The 6,757-nt window shown below is 39.8% G+C and overlaps 1 pseudogene; it reads left to right on the top strand.

Annotated features, from left to right (window-relative positions):
• LOC108636354 lies at window positions 5,466–6,257 on the top strand (annotated as a pseudogene).

The following is a 6,757-nucleotide window of genomic DNA, read 5'->3' as shown; positions in this document are numbered from 1 at the left end:
CTATCTTGAATAATACAGCTTTAATAATTGTTCCACTATTTGAGCCCCTATAATGGTTCATGAAACACTGTAGATGTTTACCTAGTTACTCATGTTCACTTCATTGAAGAATAAATATTAGATAATGAAGAATTTATAACCATGGAATATAATAGGAAAAAAGATAACAAAAAGTACTTTTGCATTGAGAGACATTTTTCACAATTTCTTTCAGGGAAGAGAACTGAAAATTTCAACAAGGCAAAAGTTATGAAAGTGTCTTCATGGAACCTTTGGGTATGATGAATTAGCAAAGAAGATGATTTGAGTTCTAAGATCTGACTTGGACCTTAACTACCTATCAACCTGGAGTAAGTCATTTTGGTGGCCTTAGGTACTTGATATGCAGTCACCTGTGGGATCACTGCTCCTTTCCTCTGGGTCTTGGTGTGAGTAAGATTTTGTTTGTGTCCTCCAAGACTGGAGTCTTGGTTTCCCCCAGTCCTGTGAAATTTTTACAATCATATCCCGCTGCCCTTCAAGATCAGATTCCCTGGAGATTCCCAGTCCCTTTGTCAATTCCCCTGGTTGGGAAGCCTGACATGGGGTTCAGAACCTTCATGACGGTGGGAGGACTTCTTTGATATTATTGTTTTCCAGTTTATGGGTCACCCACCCAGTGGGTATCAGATTTGATTTTATCATGCTTGCACACCTCCTACCCTCTTCCTGTGGCTTCTTTGTCTTTGGACATGGGGTATCTTTTCTTTGGTAGGTTCCAGTGTCCTCCTGTCAATGATTGTTCAACAGCTAGTTGCATTTTTGGTGCTCTTGCAGGAGGAGATGAGCACATGTCCTTTTATTCCACCATCTTGAACCAGAAGTCTAGTTGCTTAATATTCATAGTAAGGGGATTAGAGTAAGTTATTTTCTCTGTTCTTACTGCAGATAAATTATGTGACTATTTTCTGTCCTATATTCAGAATTAAGTGCTACATTTTTCCTTCATATTTCAATGATGTGTATAAGCACCCAATGCCAGATGTCTTGCAGGTATTCAATAAGTATTTATTGAATGAATGGATGCACTTAGTTTTCTCCCTGGGTCAGCAGCAGCTTTCACTGCCCATTCTTATAGTCTGATATTTTTCATACTCAGGCATGACCAGAGTTTTTAGGTGTTGGCTGGTTTTGATGCAGGAGAAATCTTTTATTACAGAGTGGTGGAGGATCACTGGGCACAGCCCTATGCTCTCAAGTTGCTAAAAAGTCTACTTCCAGAGATGGCCAAGGAAGTGTGAGATTCCAGAACTTGGCTGACCTTCCTAAAGGAAACCACTTGGATGCTCCCAAAGGCCTGGATCAGGTGCACTGAGGTGATGACGGGAGGACAGGAGAAGGGCCAGAGTATAACTGGGACATGCATCACTTACTTTTCTGAAAAGCAGTTTCCATACCTCAGCAATAATAACTACCTTGATCACTCAAGTCAAGAACAATTAAATTTTTCTTCTTTCATATTCTGACACTTATTATATTTTTTTGCTTGTAAGGTATTTAATGTTACCCTCTTTGGCATACAGCTAATTTTTAATGTGTGATGTCTTTTTAATCTAATGAGACTGTTAGCTTCAGCAAGGACATAGACACAAGCTTTATTCATGGCATACAGTTCTCTGTATCTCACAAATCCCAAGCCAGTGTAATTTACCCTCCCCCAACCCCTGCCTTCTCCAAGATCAAAAGATGAGAAAGTATTGTCTCAACAGGAAAGCATTGTACAGACCTCCATAGCTTTTATTATGGTAATTGATGTGTGGGTGATAATTGCTCATATTCCTGCTATATAATCTCCTTCAGGAACTCAGCATCTGGTTAATATTTTCTAGACTCACTATAGATGCCTTGAAATCTCAGAATTTCTAGACTTCGATCCTACAGGAATATGTAAGGAAAATTCATTATACTTTTCACTGAGAAGCGATAATATTAAAAATTAATGACCATTTCAGTCCTCTGGGATGCAATATAATTCAAGGGAGAGGAGGAGGTCTGTCACTATCTTTTTCAAGGGCAATTCACTACAACACTTGGAGTGATAAATTCCTGAAGCTTGATATTTTTCTCCCTATTGTAGAATATGAGTGTTGACAATGGCTTCTTTTAAAAGTAGCAATATTTCATTTTAAATTAGTCCATCTGTTTGAGGAAAAAAAAAGAGCAGTGTATAGTAAGAGCTACATAGCTGTTTCTATCGTTTCCTCTCACGAATTTCATAACTAAAACTGTATCTTAAAGAAATAGCTCAATAGAAACAAAATCTAAGGGAATGAATACTTTATTTGTACTTATCTATAATAAGAGGAACTCAGAAGCAATTTAGATGCCTAATATTAGGGAAATGCCTGAAAAAAGTATAGTGCCTAAAAAAAACTAGCAATAACACACATTAGAAAGATGTTAGCATTTAGCATTTTAGAGCCTGAACTTATACATAGAGAAATATTTTTGCTATAATCATGTGAAAAAAAAAAAAAGAGCAGAATGCAGTATTTTGTATTCAAGTGCACGAGATGTCTATATATGTACGGACAGTAAAGTTTCCCAAATAGAAAGAGTGACTCATTCTATAGAAGGTTTCTATTTTCTAAAGAACATAGGCTTGGGATTAGAGGAAGATTTGAATTTCAACTCTTGCCACAAGTGTGTGACACTGGCCAATTATGGAAACTCTGAATATATATTTCCTCATTAGCTAAGTTTCTTTTGGTAAAAAATCCATAAGCAAATCCACTTAAAGAATCTAGTAGAAACTCAGTACCATTATTTTCCTTTCCCTATACTAAATACTTGAAACTTTCTTGGAATAATAAATTTTACTCAAATTGATTTTTATAGAAATTTCAATATCCTTATTTTGGACCCAAATGAGAATTTTTAGTAGGCTATTAGAAATTAATGTGGTAACTCTTATACAGTTGGTCAATATTCTTTATTTTTGAATGAATTTCAGAAGAATATTAATATCCTGGATTGGAGATCAGTTTCTATATATAATTGAAAATGTAAAGCTAAGGATGACATATTAATTGTGATCGTTAATTTTATGTGTCAGCTTGACTGGTCACAGGGTGCCCAGATGAAATAGTGTTTCTAGGTGTTATCTGTAAGGATGTATCTAGATGAGGTTAGCATTTGAATTAGTGGACTCAAGCAAGTGGGTAGCCTTCCTCAATATGGGTGGCCATCATCCAAAGCTTCGAAGACCTGAACTGAGCAAAAGATGGAGGAAGGAAGAACTCATCTCTCTTAATTCTTTTTAGCTGTCTCACTGCTTAAGCTGGGATAGCCCTTCTCCTGTTCTCTCCTCTCCTGTCCTCTCATCTCTTCTGACCCTCAGACTAGAATTTACACCATAGGCTATCCTGATTTTCAGGCATTTAGACTTAGACTGAATGACACCATAGCTTTCTTGGGTCTCTAGTTAGCATTGGGTATTCCTAATCAACCACTTATAAGAAGCAAGGAGCTAGGTGTCACTTTATGTGATACTTTTGAACGTTTTTGGAAATTTAATGAATATAATGACATTGGCTTCTAATATAGCTGACAAAGTGACAAGAGATGAGCTCAGGGATTCAAATTCTTAGCTCAAGCACTACATAAATAACCTAAGAACTTCTATGTATATCCTGAAGGACCCTTATCTCCTATAGTACAGAGCTGAAATTTGCTGAAAATCAAATGTAGAACCTCATCCTGCAACTACTGAATTATAATGTAAATTGAACTCCCAGATTCACAGGGTGTCTCCTGATGAAGTGAGGGCATTTATTGGGAAATAATGGGGTTATATGTTGGGATGGGGACATGCGTGAAGATTCTAATGAAGCTGGGGACACTGGACCACTAAATTCTGGTGAATCTCTACCAGAGTCTGCTAAGGACCCACTCCTATCACCCCTCTTTTAGACTTTAACTAGGCTCAGGTCCTGGTAGGTCTGTAAATATGAGGTATAATGTGTGACCAGTAAAAAGATGCATTATACTCCAAAAGAACTACTCAAGTTTTCCAGTTTATACAGACAGAGATATAGGGAACATGTATGGGAACGGATACAAGAATGTGGGATAATGGTAGAAAGAACGTAAAGCTGAATCAGGCTGAATTTATTGATATGGGCTCACTAGGTAAAGATCCTACTTTTGATGTCATAGCTTGGGGAGTTTGTTGTTATTTAGTTGCTAAGACATGTCTAACTCTTTTGTGACCCCCATGGACCATAGCTTGACGGGCTCTTCTATCCATGGAATTTCCCAGGCAAGAATACTGGAGTGAGCTGCCATTTCCTTTTCCAGGGGATACTCCTGACTCAGGGATTAAACCTGTGTCTCCTGCATTGGCAGGCAAATTCTATACCACTGAGCCACCAGGGAAGCCCTGTGGTGTTGGAGAAGACTCCAGAGTCCCTTGGACTGCAAGGAGATCCAACCAGTCCATTCTGAAGGAGATCAGCCCTGGGTGTTCTTTGGAAGGAATGATGCTAAAGCTGAAACTCCAGTACTTTGGCCACCTGATGTGAAGAGTTGACTCATTGGAAAAGACTCTGATGCTGGGAGGGATTGGGGGCAGGAGGAGAAGGGGACGACAGAGGATGAGATGGCTGGATGGCATCACCGACTCGATGGACATCAGTTTGAGTGAACTCCGTGAGATGGTGATGGACAGGGAGGCGTGGCGTGCTGCGATTCATGGGATCACAAAGAGTCGGACACCACTGAGCAACTGAACTGATTTGAACTGATGAGTGAGTTGAAAATGCCTGGGTTTAATGAATGCAGAGGAGGGGCTTCAAAGGCTTAAGCAGATTGGAATGTTAGAATGAATTTGTCATTTAAGACCTATTAGTCTATTATGGAATGGTCCAGAAGACACACCTTTCACCAGTACTGTAAGAAATAAATTTGTGAAGGGAGTCCCAGACTCCTTAAAAAGCTTTGTGATCACACTTCTCTGTAGGCCAGACCTCACAGGAAGAACTGCAATTGCTGAACTGGGAAACTTAAATGCAACAGGAATAACTGGGTCTCAGAGTGGCAGGGGCCAAGTGGTGGCACCAACTGCCAAAGGCAGGTGGGCATTATTGCCATAATGGACAATGGAGTCAAAGCAGCAGTGAGAATAGTCTGACTCTCTCGGTCCTATAGTGTTGGTAAAATAATCATAGTGTTCCTAGGTATGAAATATTGATAGGGAGCCTACAAATTCTTACTTGATCTGTAGAATCAGAAAAGTTCTAGGTCAAGAGATCAAGTGTAACCTTAATTATAAAATCAAAGAGTTATAGACTGTCAATCAGTTGACAGACTTGAGTTAATTTACAGACCCAGAATACTCTGAATGAAGGGAAAGATGGATTCCTTTGAGGTAAGATCCTTGGTACACTACCAAAGTTATACAACTAAACTTTTCCCCATTCTTTCCTATGACTTTTCCTTTTTTAACCAGGGTAACTCTATGTTGGGGAAAAAGAAATAATCGGACCTTTTAGGGGCTGTTAGACATTGACTTTAAACTGACACTAATTCCAGGAAATTCAAGCCATCACTGTGCCCCACCAGTTTGCAAAGGAGTTTATAGAGATCAGATGAGCAATGGAGTTTTAGCTCAAGTCCATCTTACAGCAGGTCCAGTGGGTCCCAGAACCCATCTTGTGGTTATTTCCCCAGTTGAAGGATGCATAATTTTAATAGACATACTGAATAGCTGACAAGATCTCCACACTGGTCCCCTGACTTATGGAATAAGGGCTATTATCGTGGGAAGGGCCAAGTGAAAGTCTTTAGAACTTCCCCTATCTAGCAAAATAGTAAATCAAAAGCAACACCGCATTCCTGGAGAGATTGCAGAGATCAGTGCCACCATCAAGGGCTTGAAGGATTCAGGTATGTTGATTCCCACCATACCTCCATTCAGCTCTCCCATTTGACCTATGCAGAAGGCAGATGGAGTTTGGAGAATGACAGTGGGTTATCAGAAGTTTAACCATGTATGACTCCAAATTGTGACTGCTGTACCAGATATGGTTTTGTGTGTAGCTTGGGCAATTAACACATTCCCTGGTACCTGATATGCTGTTACTGAGCTGGCAAATGCCTTTTTTTCATCTTTTTCTCCCATCTTAGTGTGCTTCTACCTGGCAAGGCACGCAATACACCTTCACTCACTGCTCTACCTCAGGGGTGTGTCAGCTCTTCAGACCAGTGTCATAATTTAGTTTGTAGAAATCTTGATTTCTTTCCCTTCCCCAAGATACCACACTAGTCAATCACACTGATGACCTTATGCTGTTGGATCTAGAAAGCAAGAAGTAGCAACCAATCTAAACTCATTGGTTTTTGTATGTCAACTTGAGTTTATATGTAAACTCAAGGTATTTGTGTGTCAGAAGGCAGGAAATAAATCTCCCTACAATTCATGGATCTTCTGTCTACTCTCAGTGAAATTATAAGGCTCCATTGATGTGGGGGCATGTAGAGGTATCTTTTCTAAGGTAGAGGTTCCCTGGTGGCTCAGAGGTTAAAGCATCTGCCTGGAATGTGGGATACCCGGGTTCGATCCCTGGGTCAGGAAGATCCCCTGGAGAAGGAAATGGCAACCCACTCCAGTACTCTTGCCTGGAGAATCCATGGGAGGAGGAGCCTGGTAGGCTACAGTCCATGTGATCTCAAAAAGTCTGACATGACTGAGCGAGTTCACTTTCTTTCTAAGGTAAAG

The sequence above is a fragment of the Capra hircus genome, chromosome 1 (assembly GCF_001704415.2).
Source record: "Capra hircus breed San Clemente chromosome 1, ASM170441v1, whole genome shotgun sequence".
Lineage (NCBI taxonomy): Eukaryota > Metazoa > Chordata > Mammalia > Artiodactyla > Bovidae > Capra > Capra hircus.
Note: the sequence above shows the minus strand (reverse complement) of the source record. Positions and strands in the feature narration are given on the sequence as shown.